General features: G+C 36.9%; 1 pseudogene; it reads left to right on the forward strand.

Moving 5' to 3' along the window:
* Positions 1 to 13411: 13411 nt before the first annotated feature.
* LOC102420310 lies at positions 13412 to 14951 on the forward strand (annotated as a pseudogene).
* The last annotated feature ends 4654 nt before the right edge of the window (positions 14952 to 19605 follow it).

A 19605-nucleotide genomic window follows, 5' to 3' on the forward strand; every position in this document is an offset into this window, starting at 1 on the left:
TTCTCCTAGTTGGCCCCTCCACCCAGCCCCCGCTCCACCCCAGGCCTTCACCACACTTTTGTCTGTGTCCATGGGCTCTGCAGATAAATTCTTTGGTTAATCTCTTCCCTTAGGAAGAGTTTTGATACAATATGTTTTAGTCATCTTTGAGACACCACAGAAAACAAGAGATTTGATTTTCAAAAGGAAAAAAATGTATTCTAAATATTGAGTGTGGCTTATAGTCCATATAAAATTATTAAATGGATTATTAAGTACAAAGCATATAAACCTTTCTTTAAAATCCAAGTGATATCAAAAGACCCTCATAGGTGACCTAGAAAATAAACTCAAGCTAAATTAACCTCATTTTCTCTTCACCTTTTTACTGAGATTTTTCTTGTCTTGTTTGTTTTTTGTTGCTTGTTTATCTACATTGATGGGTCAGCTCAAGGGTATAAAAATAAATATACCTAGGTTTAGCAAGTTAGATTTGCTGTTCATCATATTTTAATAGTTTGAGAAATATGAGCTGAGTGATAGCACAATAAGATAAAAATTATAATTGGCAAAGCTTAATCTTATAAAAATAATGAATCTGTGATAACCCAGGGAGTGGTATCTAGTTTTGAAACATTTTATCAATTACTCAAATTAACATATAAAAATAATATTTAACCCAATATGTAAATGACTCAAAGCTGAAAGATATAATAAAATGTTTCTCGTCTCGGTCAATGACATCACCATTCATCCAGTTCAGTCCCCTCTCACCACCTGGAATAATTAGGCTAAGTTGCTGAAACAAAGAAATCCAAAAATTCAATGGCCCAACCAAAATAGAAAATGATCTCTATCATGCATACAAATGCAAAAGTGAGTAGAATCGAGCCAGTAGGGTGGCTATGCCCCAGAAGATCATTCAAGAACCGAGGTTTCTTCTATTTTCTTATTTTGCCAGCCCTTAAAATTATGTTCAGGTCTGCATGGATGGAAACTGGATCATAAGTACCTTGTCCATGTTCCAGTCCATGGAAGGGTCTTAGAGTACAGGGCAAGCAGACTTGTCTTTTAGGAGAGGACTGAATATTGGCCCAAGTTGAGTTTATGGTCAAATCTAACTGAAAGAGAGCCTGACAAATGTAGACTCCAGCTAAGTCAGTGATGGCGAACCGTTTGAGCTCGGCGTGTCAGCATTTTGAAAAACCCTAACTTAACTCTGATGCCGTGTCACATATAGAAATGTTTTGATATTTGCAACCATAGTAAAACAAAGATTTATACTTTTGATATTTATTTTATATATTTAAATGCCATTTAACAAAGAAAAATCAACCAAAAAAATGAGTTTGTGTGTCACCTCTGACACGTGTGTCATAGGTTCGCCATCACTGAACTAGGTGGTTGTGTGTATGTCTCAATCCCCTGTGGGACAGGTGGTATTATCCCTAGAAGGAAGAAAGAAGAAATGGATTCTAGAAACAATTACTGGTTTCTGCCATACACATCCCAAACTCAATGCATCACCAAGTTAGATGTATATGCCTCCTATATATTTCACAAAACTTTCCATTTGTCCATTAACCTCTGTCTTCACCATCACAGTCCTTGTCTGAGGTATCATCATCTCTCACCTGTTTCACTACAATAGTTTCCTACATTCACACTATCCTTTGTTTCCAAATCAATTGTCTTCATTATAGCCAAAGGGACCATTTTAAAATTTAAATCTAAACATGTCACAACTCTGATTAAATCTTTCAATTGCTTCCCATTCCTCCTAGGAATGATTAACAAGAACGCTGAAGTCCTATGTATTTGAACCTCCTTTCCTCTAGTTTTATCTCTCATTATTCTTTTCTCTCCATCCCACTCCCATTCTCTGTACTCCAGTAACATTCGCCTTCTCTGTTTCTCAACAACAGAATGCTGTCACCTACCACAAGATTTTGAACTTGCTGTCCCTCTGACAAGAATGTCTCCTTCATTTGCCTCACTGACGCATATGTCAGTTCTCTACTCAAACTGCTTTCTCAGGAAAAGTTTCCCAGAGCCACATACAATGTCATGTCCTTTATTATACACTGTGATAGCGCCCTGTAATTATGTCACCCTTTGTAATTATGCATTTATTTTTGTGATTATCTAAGCTGGGGAAGTCTGCAGCTTCTGTGGCTTATTGCTTCTGTTGGTGTCTTCCCATGCTTGTTTCTCTTCTCTGGGTGCATAGCATCTCCTCTCTGCTTTAGACATTGACAAGGCTGGTCTGGCTTACTGTGAGGGACCTTAAATTACAGACTCTGATAATATATATTAGCTTCCCTTTTTTCATCCTTTACCCAAGCTCATGTCTAGCTATCTCCCTCAGCTAAGATTCTAGGTCAGAGCTGACTAGGAGAGCTAGCTTATATGGCTCTCCTTTTGAACCACTCCCTTGGGGTCTTGAATGTGAAACTAGAACTAAAACTGAGCTTGGCTGGGTATGGAACTTGGACTCTACAGAAATATACCCCCTTCTATAGCCCTCCCATGCCCATATTTATATTCACTTTAATCAAAAGATCACCAAATGGGCCTTTCTTGTCTGTGACATTTATGTTTATAGGAATCTATTTCACCCACAGTCTGAGAAAGTTTATTTTAGCTCTCAGCGGTCTTGAGTATTTAATTCAAATTTTACTATAGTTGGCTAATATTCTTTATAATTTTTTGTCCAACTATTCATTATTCATTGTTATTCTTGAGTATAGAGTTTTCTTCCCTAATTTTTATTCTTTGGGGGACTTTGAAGAGGCTAAGTTTTGGGGAGTTTTGTCTGTTTTTATTCATTTCACGGAGGAAAATAGCATTAAAATGGCTATCCTCTACCATCTTTAATTAGAATTACCTATAGCTATGAGTAAATGTTAACATGCCAGGAAGGCGTGTCTGTTTATTCTGTGGCTTCACATTCCCAAGAGAATGCTTGCCCCAGTTTAAGAAGCACCTTGTGGTCTTTTAAATAGAATTTCTCCCCAAATAAAGCAGAGAACATTACAAAACAAGCTAATTAACTGTGGACTTCCCCCATAGGTCCACACGTTTTCTAACAAGAGTAATTGCCTTTTATAACACACATGGGGAATACAATGTAAGTCCCCAACCCTATGAGTAAGCATGGTTCTCACACTATGGAACTGCAAATACTTTCTTTTGGCTAGGCTCCTTGCCTTCAATTGCTATTTTTCAAATACTATATAAACACCTGGCATAGGGACAGGTACCTATTAGGTTCTAAAATGTTAATTCTCTCTTCCTCCTTTTAATGCAAGAAGGAAAAATACTCTTTTTTTTAAAGAATGCTATATTAGTGCCTACTATATGCTAGGCACAGCGATAGACACCAGAGTTCCCAATCTAGTAGGGGAAAAGACAAGTAAACAGTCCAAACAGTTCTGTGGTAGCAGATGATGCTTTAAGAAAACAAAAGTCATCTTATAAAATGGGAATGCTGGGGAAGAGGAATGGGAGCTTCCTAGAGAAGGAGATGTTTGACTTTAAAACAAGTAGTAACAACAAAGAGAAGCAAGAGGAAGAGCATTCCAGGCTATGGAAGGGCATCATCCAAAAACAGCCTAGAACATAGAAAAGAACTACACATTCAGAGAGGTGGGACAACAGAGTGGAAAGCAAATGGCAGGAAATATAGTTGAAGAAGAGTCAGGGGCCACATTTTATAGTCGATTCACAAACACCTATCATGAGCACTTCTATGTATCAGACACTGAGAATACAAGGACTAAGATACAATCCCCACTCTCAATAAATAAAGGGATAAAAAAGTAAAATAAATGTTTAAAAAATTTGTAATCTGATGAGTGAACCTACCACATAAATGGAGAATTTCAACATTATGCAATAAGTGAAGTAATAGAGAAAGGCACTTAACTTACCCTGGCAGAGAAGAGGCTAAGAGGATAATAAGATTCATATTATCTGGGTCTTACAAAATGAGAAGAGATAACCAAAAGTTGGTGCCAAAGGAATCAGAAAAGGTATTTCTGGCAGAAGAAGCAAAAAAATAAGTGTAACTTGGTTGTGACAAATGACACGTTATATAGAATATTAACTAAACATAAGAAGTCCAGAGTCTCTGGGATACAAAGCATGAAACAAATATTTGGCCATAAGAAGAAAAATTAATGTCCTGCTAAGAAATTTAAGCTGAACCTATAGGTGATACAGAACTACTGAAGAGTTCTGATCTGGGAGAAGCATACAATATAGGCTGATCACTCTGATAATAGTATTGATAATGGATTTGAGGGAGACAGAATGGGAGGTTTGGAGAACAATTAGAAGGCTATTGTGATAGTCCAATAAAGAGATTCTGAGGGCTTGAACCTAGGTAGTTATATTAGAAATGGAGATAAGCTTGAGAGATGGTTAGGAAGGCAAAATAAGAAGAGGTTATTGACTGGGAAGGTGCAAAAATGAGAGAAGAAGAATCAAGGAGGATAGCTAATTTTTCAAAAATTAAGAAAGAAAATACCCATTACATGTTGTTGAGCTTATTTGTTTAAATTATATTTACTTCTATTATTCTGTGATCTTAGCGAAGGAAGAGACTATGTTATTTATTTTGCATTTCCAGGAGCTAGTGACTAGCCGCTAGTCCAATGCCTTCATAAAGTATGCACTCAATAACTACATGAGGAATTAATAAGAAAAAGCAAGGGACTGGTGGAAATGATGAGTTTGGAATTAAACTGAATGAGTCTAAGGACGCCTTGATGAATTTCCAAACAGAAATATCCATTTGAAAATAATATAGATTTAGAGCTCAGGAAAGAGGTCCAAGTAAAAGAGAATTAAACACCATCAGAATAGTTGAAGTTATGAGAATGGATAAGCTCAGACAGTGAAATATTTTAACTAAGGAGAGTGCCTTGAGGATGTCACTCAAAAGTTTCACTTCATTTGACCCAAGGATTAGGAAAGATGAACAACCTGTGCAGATTAAGGACATCCATTCTTGCACACACTTTCTTAAAGAGGAAACTTAGTAGTTTTCAGAAGTTATGTGACTTACCAGAGTAACATAACCAGCATCCAAGCCCAGGTGTTTGATTCTAAATATATTTTTATTGATTTCAGAGAGGAAGGGAGAAGGAGAGAGAGATACAAACATCAATAATGAAAGAGAATCATCAACTGGCTGACTCCTGCACGCCCCACACCGGGGATCAAGCCCACAACCTGGACATGTGCCCTGACCAGGAATCAAACTGTGACCTCCTGGTTCCTAGGTCAATGCTCAACCACTGAGCCACGCTGCTGGGCTAGGTTTTTTATTCTAAATGTGCATGTCACATTATCAGCACACCATCATTAGAACATACAATGCATGTTGCAGGGGTGCCTAGGACCTTTTCAATGTTCAACCAATGTCACAGTAATTGTAACTTAAAAGCATTCTTATATATAATCAGAGCCCAAGAATTGTGCTTAAAACCAAAAAGTATAAATAGAAAATAATACTCAGGAGAGTTGATTTTATAACTGGATTGTTCAGGTAACAGGTGTTCTTAGGAAGAAGAGCAACTACATTAAAATTAACAACTTCATATGCATAGGACAAACTACACCGATGGGTCTCACTGAATATACATTCACTGTGCTGTTCTCTCCATATGAATGAGCTCTGCTGCAGCAGCTTTGAGCGTTTGCTCTTGAACTCTAGGACTATGGTCACAAACGGAGTTTGTAACGTTATGATAATGAGAAGCCATATTTTAAAAGAGATCATTATTAAGTTGCTCTGCCTTAATTTGGGGTTGCCTTCCTATTTCCGCCCATCTTTATTTGGAATGAGCTGCAGTTTCTAACCTACTTCCAGGAACAGAAGCTCTGTGTGATTAAGACAATAAATATATTCACAAAACATAAATGCAGCTTTTGGGAATTTAAACATCTGCTCTGAAAATAAAACTTTTACAAACACAGAGTCATGGGCAAAATAAAACCTTCCTTCCAAGACTTTTTTTTATGGAACTGAAAGATCTGAAACACAAATAATGGTCTTTTTCCAAATCCAGTGTGCAGGATTGAAGCTAATTCATGTGTGATGTTGGTCAACTGTATGAACCTTTATACAGCTGCAGGGCACTTGCATAGTCCTTTGCACTGCTTTAGATAAAATTGCTAAATGGGGCTAAACCCCAGATTTCAGTTATAATAGGATCTAGAAATTAAATATCCAAAATTTCTTTTGGTTTAATTATTATTTGTATTACCAATATTCTCACAATAGGAACAACCTCATGTCAATATTTAGTAAATCTTTGCTTAATTTATTTTTTCTACCCTAGAAATGAAAGACAGAAGAGAAAACCACTTATATTCAACTGCCTCCTATTTCAGCAATTCTTCAGTTTCAGCCAAGAATTTGCATGGTGTTTTTATTCCTAGAGAAATTCACTATCTCCTTTTTTTATATAAATGCTTTTATTTTTTATTGAATTTATTGCAGTGACATTTGTTTAACAAAATTATATAGGTTTCAGGTGTACAATTCTGATACATCATCTGTATATTGTATTATGTGTTCACCATCCCAAGTCCAGTCTTCTTCCATCACCATTTCTCACCCCTTTACCCTCTTCTACCTCCTTCCCACTATCCTTTAAAATCAGTCTGATATCCTTGGAAATTACCTGAAATATGGGAAGAATCTTGCAGATATTTATCACCACAACAATTTAAAAAGCAAACTAAGGTCCAAGAATAAAAGAATGATTACATAAAGGCTGAGAAATCAATTAAATAAAATATCATGCACCATTTAGTAGGATGGTTACATAGATTATAGAGCTGAGTGAAAAATGTTTCTAGCATAACAAGTCTTCGCATAAATCAAAAGAAGTCCATTCTGTGATGCTTTAATTGAATCCACAGATAATTGAGCTGCATACTATTATAAATCATGTTTGAAAATAGATTCAAAATTGTTCCCTGAGAGTTTTCATTTCTGACAGTCTTTACCTGCACTCTTCTCTCCAAAAGACAATATTATTGAAGTTACCTCCTTCATACATATTATTTTATTTTGAATCCTCATAAAATCCAAAGAGGTAAATATTATTAGTTCACTAGAGTAGTTATTCTTATGAGTCAGATAACCCCAAGACATTAGGTGTATTTAATTGCCTTTGGGGATCCCATTCCTATAAGTCAGCCAGTCATCAAGTTTTACTTGCTACAGTGACTAACTGCCTCCTTTTCTAGCAAGAGAAAACAAAAGTCCTCAATATTTAGACCAGTCCAGATCAGTATGGTCCAAAAAATATAATGCATGTGATTTTAAGGTTTCTAGTAACTGCACAACAAATGTTAAAGATAAAATTACAAAAAAACACACCAATTTTTGCTAAGTCTTTGAAGTATAGCCTGCGTTTTCTATTTACAGCTCATTTGATTCAGATTAACTACATTTTTGGTGCTCAACACCCACATAAGGCCAGGGGCTACTGTCGTGGACAGCGCATTTGAAGACAGTGATTGTGAGACAATGTTGAAAATACTATGTAGATAAGTTATGACATAATAAGCATTGTTCTGTAACACCATGTGCCCCTTAAAACTATAATACCATCTATGTAATTCAGAATATATTTTATTCTGGAAAGATAAGGGCCTTTTATATCAACCAAGCTTTCAAATCAATCCTCAGAATAGACTTTTTAAAAAATTGAATGAGTTCCACAAGTGAAACTAAAAGTTTCATTTAAAAAACAAAAACAAAAACCTAGGGTTGTACTTTATAACAGTTTTTTTAAAATACCCGAAGAATGGGCAAAACAAGTGAATGTACAGTTGTGCCCCTGTGCATGTTCCTCACCTGCTGCCACAACTAAAATTAGACTTCCAGGTTTAAAGTAATCTTCCTGTAAAAGCTAGTTTATGCTATAAGAACTCTTCTGGAACATAATGAGAGAATTTATAGTCTAATGAGGGCAACTACAGCAAAGTAAACAGGCATCAAAATTATTATATAGTGTGATGACTGCCAAAGTATAGATGGTGTGGTGGAAATACAGAGAAGGGGCTGAAAGCCGGACAGGAGGGTTGTGTGGTGGAGTCAGCTCCCTGGAGAAAGAGAAGTCTAAGCTAAACCAATACCTGGGTCAGTGTTAGCCTGGTGAAAAGAGTCTGAAGCAGAGGAAACAGGATGTTGCAAGGCCAGTGGTGAGAGAAGCGTGGCAAGTCAAAGAACTGGGAGAATTAAGAGTGGGGGTGGAGGTGGTGGCAGATGGAGAAATGAAGGTGGAGAGTAAAGGGCAGGTTCCTGAGGCTTCTTATAAACTAAGGACTTAATCTTGAGAACAATGGAGACCTCTTAAAGGCTTTGAGTGACTGCTTCTGCCTCTTACCATTTTGGAGTTTCTGGTTCCCTAATTCCTTGAAAATTTTAGGACTAAAGCATTTTAGAAGGGCTTCAGGGGAAAAGACAAAAATACAACAAAGAGGGGGGAAGGCTCAGTCACTGAACTTAGAAAGTAAGTGTTTTCTTGGTGATTCCTAGAAGATCCCTTTTCCCCCTTTGTATGGCCTGGCTGTGGTTTCTTTAGAGTTTCATAAAATTAATGGCTTGTAACATCTCATTACAGGGCAAGTCTAAGGGCACCTTTCTCATCATTGCCTGAATCTCTGCTTTAAAGGGGATCCCCAGGATGAAACTGTTTCTGAGAGATGGACTGTTGTTCTATTTGAGGACTTCCTTTCAACAAGGGAAAATTGTTTCAAATCCCTCCATCTAACACACACACACACACACACACCATGAACTAAAGCAGAACAAGGGCAAAAGGAAGGGAGGGAGGAATGACATCAGCAGCTTTCAGAATCATTGCCTATACATGACCATATGCTTTGTCTCCCAGTGATGGACAAGAGAACAGAATCCCCAGTCCAGCCATCCTCCTCTTGAGAAATGTGCAAACATAGCTAATGCCTCTCCTTCAGAGATTTTTGGTTTTTCTTTTCTAATTTGTTCAAGGTATTTCTCCAACCTGACATTCCACTACCCTCTATTATTAATTTTCTTCTTCTGACCGTCTTAGCAGCTTTTTCTCAGTTCTGTTTCTAAACCCTTCAAGTCATTGCTTAAGGCCATTTACTCTTATTCTATCCTCAGGGAAGATCAAACAAAAGCTAGTTAGCAGCTGCTGTCCAAAAATTCTGTACATTCTGTTTTGTAAAATGTTTTATTTATTGATTTTTTGACAGAGATAAGAAAGGAGAAAGAGAGAGAAAAACATCTTTTTGTGTTCCACTTATTTATGCATTCATTGGTCAGTTCTTGTATGTACCCTGACTGGAAATCAAACCCACAACTTTGATGTTGTTGGGACGATCTGATCGTCTAACCAACTGAGCTACCTGGCCAGGCTCAAAAATTCTGCACATTCTTAAGAACCATAACCATGAGCCACTGAGCCCTTTTCTCTCTTTCTCTCTCTCTCTCTCTCTCTCTCTCTCTCTCTCTCTCTCCTCTCTCTCTCTCCCTCCTTCCCTCCCTCCCTCTCTCTCCCTCTCTCTCTCCTGCTCTCTGATCTATTTGTAATACCACTGTCTAAACATTTTTATTTTCCAGCTCCCAATCTTTTTTGTGGCATGCTCTGGAAAGTCCCCTCAGGTTCTTTATACCCCTCTCACTGAGCGGGGTTGGGAAAGATGAAACACCACATTCTAGTAGGGCTCTGGCTATTTAGGACGATAGGCAGAACACATATCCCTGGGTTTTAAAAAATAGTGAAACCCAAGATGATGCCAAGGAACTGAATAATGAGCCTTACTGGGCATTTATTCTTCCTATACCCATGCCACTCAAACAAGAACAAGCAACAAACCTAAAATAAAAGGGCTTCATAGCAAAATTAAGGTACCTCTGGAGTGAGCCATGCAGGAGAAAGTTTGCCAACACCTGTCTGTAGTTCATTTCTGACTCAGTCATGAGTACCAACTTAATTCATTCTTCTGAGAAGAAAGCCAAGGTATTTTAAATGCAGAGCTGTTTAGATTTGCTACTCATTCTCATTCTGCAAAGTTAATAACATTTTTGAGGGTTCATTAATCTTAACAAGCTTAGAAAAAAACATTTTCATGTTCTTGCTCTCCAACTATCATCTTTACAGTATATTTTTACATAAATAATTGGTTATGGCTCAAAATAAAAAAAGCTTTGACAATTATCAAGCAGCCTAAGGATTTTTGAGCTTGTTCTGGGATGTGAGATATCAGCACTCTGGATGCCTGGAGACCATGTGTTATCTTATGATAACATTCAACTCACTTCTTTCTAGGCTCATAAAATACAAGTTTTTCATCTAACAGCTGAAATTACTGTGTTCTGTTTAGATAATATTCCCTGGCTGAAAAGTTAGTCTCAATGGAATTTTTCTGATTCAAGTATAAATGCAGACTAGGATTAGTGTCTCTAGTAACCTGGGTGTCCTCAAAAGCATTTCATCCTTGTCCCCTTAAGACAAGTCCTGTAATGCTTTGCAGTTCACTGTGTCCTCTAGATTAAAATATTTCCCTTCACAGGCTAACAAGTGGAAAGCCTTCATTCCTACGCACATTATAATTTTTCTTTGTGGCATGCACTAAAGACCTCTGACTGGCTATAAAATTATTTTATGTTCCTAGTATTCCTAGTCCTCAAGTAAAAATACTAGCTGCAATTCAATGATGACAATGTGGTATTATTCATAAAGCATTCAAACTGTACTTTCCAGTTTTATAGTCGACCACTCAGCTGGTATCCTTTTCTCTGCATGAACATTACTCAACTCTCCCTAGGCAGTGTGGCTCAGTTGGTTGAGCCTAGGCAGTGTGGCTCAGTTGGTTGAGTGTCATCCCATGCACTACAAAGATACCAATTTGATTTCCGGTCAAGGCCCAGGCCGAGGAAACCGATCAATGTTTCTCTCTCTCTCTCTCTCTCTCTCTCTCTCTCTTTCTCTCTCTCTCTCCCTTCCTCTCTCTAAAATCAGTAAGAACATGTTTTTCTAAAAATTACTCACAAGCATTTTTCTCCAAGGGCTGGCTACATGGAAGTTCCAAAGGGAGTGACATTTTGCATAATCTTTCAAAAACTTCTTCAGGGACATTCAAGAGCCAAGAATTAGATAAAACTATTAAAATAAATGCTGGTTAAAAATTTAAAAACAAACAAACAGCAAATGTGATAAAAATGTATTGGTAGTTTTCCAAAGAGAAAAGGTGATGTCTGCATATATAATTCACTTTCACTGTCTGGTTTCCAAACCAAATACCTAAATTGATTATGTGGATTTAGATTGATAGTATAAAACATTTGTTGGTGAGGCAGAAGGGGGAATGAGGTTTTGCTTATTTGTTTATTGGGGAGGGTGTTTTGTTTTGTGCTGTTGCTTAAAACATTTATCTATATGACCCAAGAAAAATCCATTTATTCATAGATGTTTTATTATCCTCATTCATGGCTTGAAAACATCTCAGTGTTTATATTCAAGAGACGATAATTTTACAGGTGACTTTCTTTACTGTATTCAGCATCTCTGATTCTACCACATAATCAAACATCTTTCTTTACAAGTTCTTTCCTTGGTCCTTGCCTCATTTATTTCACATGTATTTCCCATAATTTTATAAATTACCTTTTTAAAATAATAAGTTAATCTTTTCCTGCACATTAGCTTTTTAAGACTGTGTCCAGTGGCAATGTGTCCAGCCCCGCTGGCAGTGAAATATTTAGTACTAAGTAATGTAACCAGTCTTTTAAGCACAAGCCCTCGGGCTCTACACTGTAACTGTCATACAGAGAGTCCAGATATTTTAATCCTGATTCAGTATGTACATGACATGTAGACATGAACTTGTTTTATGCCTGTAACTGGGACTCTGTCTTTCTGTAGACTTGTTTTGTTTCTTCAAAACTATGCTAATAAAATGTGAGCAGAGTTGCTGCTTCGTTGAATATTTAACACTCCTTCATTAAATCAGTTTACTGTCAATAGCAGATTTTTTTCTAGGATCTGAGGAGAGGAAGATGGCAACAATTTGATAGCTAGAAAAGGCAACCTCTAACAATGTATATTTTTATTTCATTATCATACATTCTTCACCTTCCACCATTTCCTAGTAAATTTGTGCAATCTAGAGCTACTAGGTGCATTTTGTGTTTTATTATTAAAGAAAGTCATTTAACAGTGAATAAAGCTAAATTAACATGCCCTACGATAATTATCTTAGTACATACATCCATCTATTAGAACACATTATTTCTAATCTTTTTTTAAAATATATTTTATTGATTTTTTATAGAGAGGAAGGGAGAGAGATAGAGAGTTAGAAACATCGATGAGAGAGAAACATTGATCAGCTGCCTCCTGCACATCTCCTACTGGGGATGTGCCCGCAACCCAGGTACATGCCCTTGACCGGAATCGAACCTTGGATGCCCCACGATAATGATCTTAGTACATACATCCATCTATTAGAACACATTCTTTCTAATCTTATAATGCTACTCCTTTCAAATAAGACAGCAAAATGCTAATATTCTCCTCTGACTTTAACATTTCCTAGATCATTAATCAGCAAACTGGAGTTATTGTCATTCATAAAATTAGGTCATATGGGTCAGTGGCTAATCTTGATGGTAAGACACTTATGTGTAACTTCAGACTAGAATGATTTGTTTTGTTATTGCCAATTAGAAGGCCAACTCAGTCATAAATTTGGTTTCTGGGCCTAGAATTATGTGGCTCAAGCAGATTTTCAAAATGGCAATACAAAAGAGAACCATAATCAGTATAATTTTATACCTGTGTTTCTCTTATTTAAATAAACATTTAATCCATGCTTTTAGTGAGTTGCCTTAAAAAAAAATCCAGAAACTTGGCTTTACACTAAAGTTGTGGCAAACAATTTAGCTGTTCCTTTCATATAATTTGGTTTATAAGGCATCCCTTAGTAACTGGAGTTTTCAAATAATTCTGAATTCTTCCAAAGTGCCACTTTACTAAGATGGTTCTAATAAGACCTCTCCTAAGAGATTTCCAGCATTTCAACTGCCTGCATAAAATACTCAATGGCATAAAATAAAGATGTAGTGCATCACCCTGAATTATGCAGAAAGCTACATAAAGAGACTGAGTTGTGTGTCCTTTCCTACTTGCCCTCCATGTCATCTATGAAAGAACCCCTCATAAGGCAAAATAACACCAAGAGTAATTATTTTATGCCTCATCTCTTAAATATTCACAGCTCAGCAAGAAGGCAAATGAAGACAGTGGCTTTTATGTCCTCTGTCTAGGTGTCCTTCCAGTATCACATGAGAGGACCTTTCAAAAGACAAATAACATCCACAGTAGCAGGTTTATTTCAGAAGAGGGGGAGGCACCCGATGAGGAAGGTATGGAATAGAGATTTCCACAGATGAGATTTGGAATGATCTCGTGCTTTGCCACTCATCTTTCGAAGGACCACCTCTCCAACACCAAGGACAATAGCTTAAAGACTTCTGAACAAATATCATCTCACTGACTACTCGGAAAGATCTCTTTTCTTTCAATAATTTCAATTTTATGTTTGCTTGTTCTTCTAGAATTCCACTCGACCAATCCTTCTCCTAAAATGTCACTTATATCCTATTCTCCTTTCAGCAGCTTTGCCAGCTCCCTTTCATTACTGTCCCCCACTATTTTCACTGTCATTCTATTATCTAGTTCTGACTTGGAACACTCAGCCAGCCATCCCCAAACTTTTCAGAGACTATGAAGATGGAAACAGAGGATTAGAAATTAGGGCTCAAAAGCTCTGGGTTCTGGGCTCTGATCAGAGAGTCAATATCACATATGAAGGAAGAGAGCTGAGAGAGGTTAAATATCTTGACCCAAATTTCCACCTTACCACTTACTAGCTGTATGAGGATAAGGAGCTCATTTAACCCTTTGGGCTTTCACCAATAAAATGGGGATAAAAACTATACATACCTCATCAGGTAGCTATCAGGATTACTGAGGCAATATGTGGAAAGCATTTAGACTCCAGGCAGCAGCAGCTTTCTACCTGAAAGCGTTTCACTGAAGTAGGGGAGGAGCCTAAAGGAGACTGTGGGAGAAAGGCTCTTCCTTTCCATCTGGCCACAGCCATCAGTAAACCAAGAAGGGCACTTACAAGTACATCCAGGAGCTATGGAGGAAGAAGCAGTCAGATGTAATGCGCTTCCTTCTCAGGGTGCACTGCTGACAGTACCATCATCTCTCTGCGCTCCACAGGGCCCACCCTCAGCCCCACCCGCAAACAAAGTTCACAGGCTGGGATACAAGGCCAAGCAAGGTTATGTCATACTAGAGGCCCAGTGCATGAATTCATGCGTGGGTGGGGTCCCGCTGGCCAGGGGGAGGGGCTACAGGTGGTCGGCAGGCCACCCTGCCCCTGATCGGGGATGGGGCCAGTTGCGGGGGCCGGCCCCACACCCTGGTCAAACTCCAGGTCGAACTCCCAGTACAGGGGACAATTTGCAAATTAGCCTTTTATTACATAGGATATCAGATTCATGTGAGCTGTGGTGGCCACAAATGCCCTGTTCCTAAGGGTGCGAAGACAAGCCTGTCCATCACTGTGTTAACCACTAAAGTTTGGAGCGAGCAGGATGCCACTGTAGGGCTCTGAGAGTCCCGAATTCTTATTGGGTTGGTGAAGATTCTACGAGGTTATTCACATTGATCCATTCCATAAGGCTATCAGAAGAAATCCTGACACCTAGTGGATCACCAAACCAGTCCACAAGCACAGGGAGATGGAGGGCTGACATCTGTGGCCCCAAGAGCCATGGCCTTGGGAAGGACCACAAGTCCCGCAACACTACTGGTGGTTCTCACCGTGCACCTTGGAGAAGGCGCAATACTCTCCAGCTCCACTATTACCGCTATTATATGTAATGTTTGTAAAATTCTTTCCTAATAAAGAATTTGGGACAGTAAAAAAAGAAAGCATTTAGATGCACATTCAATATCCAATGCATTGAATACATGCTGGATTTATAGTTGTGAGTAGGAGAAACATAGAGTTAATTTTGTATTATTATTTATTAATTATTGTATTATTTTTACATGTACACCTGTACACCTACTTTTGCCCCATCCTGTACACACACACACACACACACACACACACACACACACATAATGCTAATGGCAACAATGTCTCATGTTTCCCTCTCCTAGTCTGAAAATGAAAATATTAAATTGGATCTCACTAAAATCCCTTCTGGTCCAAAATATCAAGAGTTTGAGTGCAATATAAATCATTTTTCTTTAACTCTAAGACTTTCATAGCAATCTACTCTCCAATTTGCATTGAGGATGAAAATGTAAGATCATAAGAGAAACATATGGCCTTAAGAACCTTAAAACATTTTGTCTTAAAGAGTAAAAATGTTTCATTTCCCTCTCATCAGATATATATTCTCTTCCTCTAATATTACTTGATTTGATTTCAGGAAAATCTGAAACAATCAAGAAATTCATTTATGGAACAAATGGTATAATATACTAAGAAATAGTACAGAGTCATGTGAATGTAAGTTTACTAGCTAGATAATTTGACAATTAAAAATAACATTTATGGTGAAAATATAATAAATTATTTGTATTCACATTTAATTAATATTTACTGAGCATCTTCTCTTTGCTGGGCATAAAAATAAATTAGAGAACCCTGGCTGGTGTGGCTCAGTTGGTTGTAGCTTCATCCCAAACATGGAAAGGTAGTGGGTTTGATTTCCAGTCAGGCAGACAATCCATGTTTCTCTCTCACATCAATGTTTCTCTCACACTTGTGCTCTCTCTTTCCGTTCCTCTCTCTAAAATGAATAAAATGCATATCCTCGGGTGAGGATACATAAATAAATAAGAGTAACTTTAATATAAACATTTAGAAGAGGGGAAAGGAGAGATGAAATAAATGGCTTCTACCTCAGGAGAGAGGGAAAGCTGCACTGGCCAGACAGCCTGCAGGAATAGTGGTGCTACCTCAGAGGGAGGTTACTCAGCCTGAATTCATGAGAAAAAGAGGCTCCCTAGGTGTGATTAAAAAAGGGTCAAGATTTGGTCCCAAAATTAGTATATAATTTAAAATTAAAATGATTGTTGTTATTATCAACATCCTAAACTTCAAAAAAAGCTTAAAGACATCTTGTTCCTTTAATCCATAAATTATCTAATAGCACTTAGGATAACTTAGTAAAAATCTTCCTAAAGTAAAACAAGATGAAGCAGATATACTCCAACCAAGATCCAGAAACTATGATAAGAAACACCTGAATGGGGACATATATAAGTTGCTGGAACCAAAAGTTGCTAAATGTTGAGGATTAAACTCTTATCTTTTCTGAGAGAGAAAAAAAATTAATATTTTATTTAAATAGTCTTATTTATATTTTTTCTTTTAAAAAAGGATATGTAAATAAAGTTAATTTGTTACTATAAAAATAAGAAATAGGGATATTGAGCTAGATTGCCTCTAAGGAATCTTCTAATTCTAAAATTATATAAATTGCTTTGTCTAAAAATAAAATAGTAATATGAAAATGCTGATACATTTTCAAATATGATATTACCTCCACAAAAGGAACCTTAAGAGGCTCTAGTCAAGACAGCAAACAAAATACCTGCTGCTAAGAGAATAAAAAAATTTGACATATCTTTCTGATAGACAAGAAAATGATTTCACATTTAAGTTTAAATAAGTCTTCAAGATAATTTATGCTTGAAAAAAATGCAGGATGGGTGTGTGTGTGTGTAGGAAGTATGATACTAGATAACCAATTTTTATTTTTATCTTTTTAATAAAAATAATTTTAATAAAAATAAGCAAAGATTAATAAGGCTGAATTTAATAGAAATAAAACCTATTTTTACATCTTTCCTATTGAGGGGGAAATCACAAATAAATGAGTTATCTTGGAAGAAGGTAGCTTTTGACTTTTGTTTAGAGCGTCTTTTTGAAAAGCAGAAGCTCGTTACCTGTCAAACGAAACTGTCACTTTCTGTTCAGAATCCTACTGCTCTGGAGGTTTCACTGCATGTTAACAATATACCGAGGGAGGCCTTAGCTACTTGCTTCTTTATGCTTCCCAAATATAACATAGAAATGAGATATTGGTTGGATTTAGGCTATGTGGAGGCTTATTTTCTATATGGACAGAGTCAGTATATTATGTGGGGGAAGTGTGCAGTGTCCAAAGTACTACAACAGTAGGATTCTGGAGATCTAGGGTTCTATTCCAGCCCTGATACCAGGATCATTCATTCTGCCATCAAATCTTTATTAAACACCTATTATGTGCCCCTGTTCCTATGGAGTCTTCAATCCCCAAGAGGTGGGGATAGGGAAAAGACAGAGACTAAATAAATCCACAATTATCAATTGTGACACTAAAGGAAGAGACAATGTATAAGGAGAAGGAGTAACCGGAAGAAGGACTTTGATGGAGTAGTCAGATGATGGCCTTTCAAAAGTGATGATACATGGCTGAAACTTGAAGTATGAGGATGAAACTAGCCATGCAGATAGGGCAAGAAAATAGCTCTAGAGACAGAAGAAACCACATATGCATTCGCCCTGAAGCAAGATGGAGTTTGGCACTTTCAAAGAATTTGAAAAAGAAAAGTGAGACTCACACATACTGCATTGAAAAGGATGTCTAAGACTAATTAATTACCTAGGGTCTCGAGATACAATCCACATGAGCTATCTACAGAATTGATTCTGATGTCAATGGGTTATAAATACTTCCATGAAGTTTTGGGGGATAAGGTACTCTATAGATTTTTGGCTAAGTCTAAATAAAAGGAACAAAGTACTGAGCAATTGCTCTATGAATTTAGAAAGGACTGTTCAAATTATCTGGATTTTTTAAAAGTCACTCTCATCTCTCATATTTAATCCTCAAAAGATTCATACTTATTCAATTATGCACTAAGATGTTGGAAGTACCCAGAAATACATGAACTTTTACCCTTTTCTTTAGAATTAAATTACTTATTTCTCTAAGACAAACTCTGCCATGTGATAATGAGATGCATTTGACAATTCCCGGTAATTACAGCACTAATTTATATGTTCTGTGGTGAAATGATCTGATGACATACATACAACTTGCTAGAAAATGTATGTAATTAAATCTGATATCTAGGATAGCTGACTGAGACCAATTCTAAAGCTATGAGAGCTGTTCTCCAGTCCAAAATTAAAATAGCCTTCATTAGTGAAAATAAACCCAGGATTTAGAGTAGAATAACAATCAATAAAAATTCATGTGTGTGAGGAAGAGATGGGTCAGGGAGATTTAGTGGCCTGAAAATAAAGACTCTCAAAATTCCTGTTCCATAACTCTTGCCTTACTGACTAAAGTGTGTTTACAACAGAACAGTTGGATGAAAAAGAGAAACATCCAGCTCCCAGATGCTCTGTCATTATTTGTGCTCACACCATGACCATGGGCTATAGAATGCTAGGGCTACAGCTAGATTGTTCGTTTGTTTATTTTTAAGACAGGATGTGTGTGTGTGTGTGTGTGTGTCTGTGTGTGTGTGTGTGTGTGTGTGTGTGTTGTGTGTGTGTGTTTTAAGGCTTAAGCCCTTAAAAAAAACAGAAGCAGCATTAAAAAGGATAATCTTTGTTTTGGCAGGTAGAAACTTGAAACAGAATGGCCTGTGTCAACAGTCTTGATCACATCTCCTTTGTGAAGGAGCAAATGAATGAATGAGCAAATGGAGTACATTGGCAAGTCAAGAAAACAAAAAATAATAGAAAAAAATTGTCAAAGAAGCTGACATAAAATAAGTAGATTTTTATATTCAAGGAAGGATGTTTAAGAACCAATAATTTACTAGTAAGTCTCCAACTTTTTAAATAGATTTACTCAGTTTTAATAAGCAAGACAAATCATCTGTAACTAATAAAAAAGGAATATGAATTCTTTACTTGGCTCCTTGTGCACCAATACAGATGAAAAATTAAGGAAAGAACAAGAGGCCACACAAATTATTATATACTGAATCCCCCTTAGGTATTGGATCTCCAATAAAATACTAAAACCCACACTTAATTGAACCTTAACTCCACATGAAGACATTAAATTGTAAAATGTTTATAAAATAAAAGAACAATGAAGAAAGTCAAAACATCAGGGGGAAAAAAGCAGTGCGGCAACAATGCCTCTAATATTCACCTATTATCTTAATGAATAATCTATTCTTCCTATAAATCACATTAACCTATAATCACTAGTAGAAATGCTTTAAATTATTTTTAGGGTTTTGTTCTTTCCCAAATCTAAGCTGTATCCCCACATGTGATAACAAACCTTCCTCCCTCTCAGTTTCCATTTTTTTCTCTCTGCCCTTCAATACTCCTGACCTGCCCACTCCATCATTCCAGTATATGTTCCCAACAGACCGAAGGCAGAGAACAGAAAGACAGGATGAAACTAACAAATACTGAGATCTGACATGTATATTTTTCAAAAACATTTGAAAAAGTATTGTTATTGACACAGGAGTGTATTTATAAGGACTAACTAATGTGATA

The sequence above is a fragment of the Myotis lucifugus genome, unplaced genomic scaffold (assembly GCF_000147115.1).
Source record: "Myotis lucifugus unplaced genomic scaffold, Myoluc2.0 scaffold_25, whole genome shotgun sequence".
NCBI lineage: Eukaryota > Metazoa > Chordata > Mammalia > Chiroptera > Vespertilionidae > Myotis > Myotis lucifugus.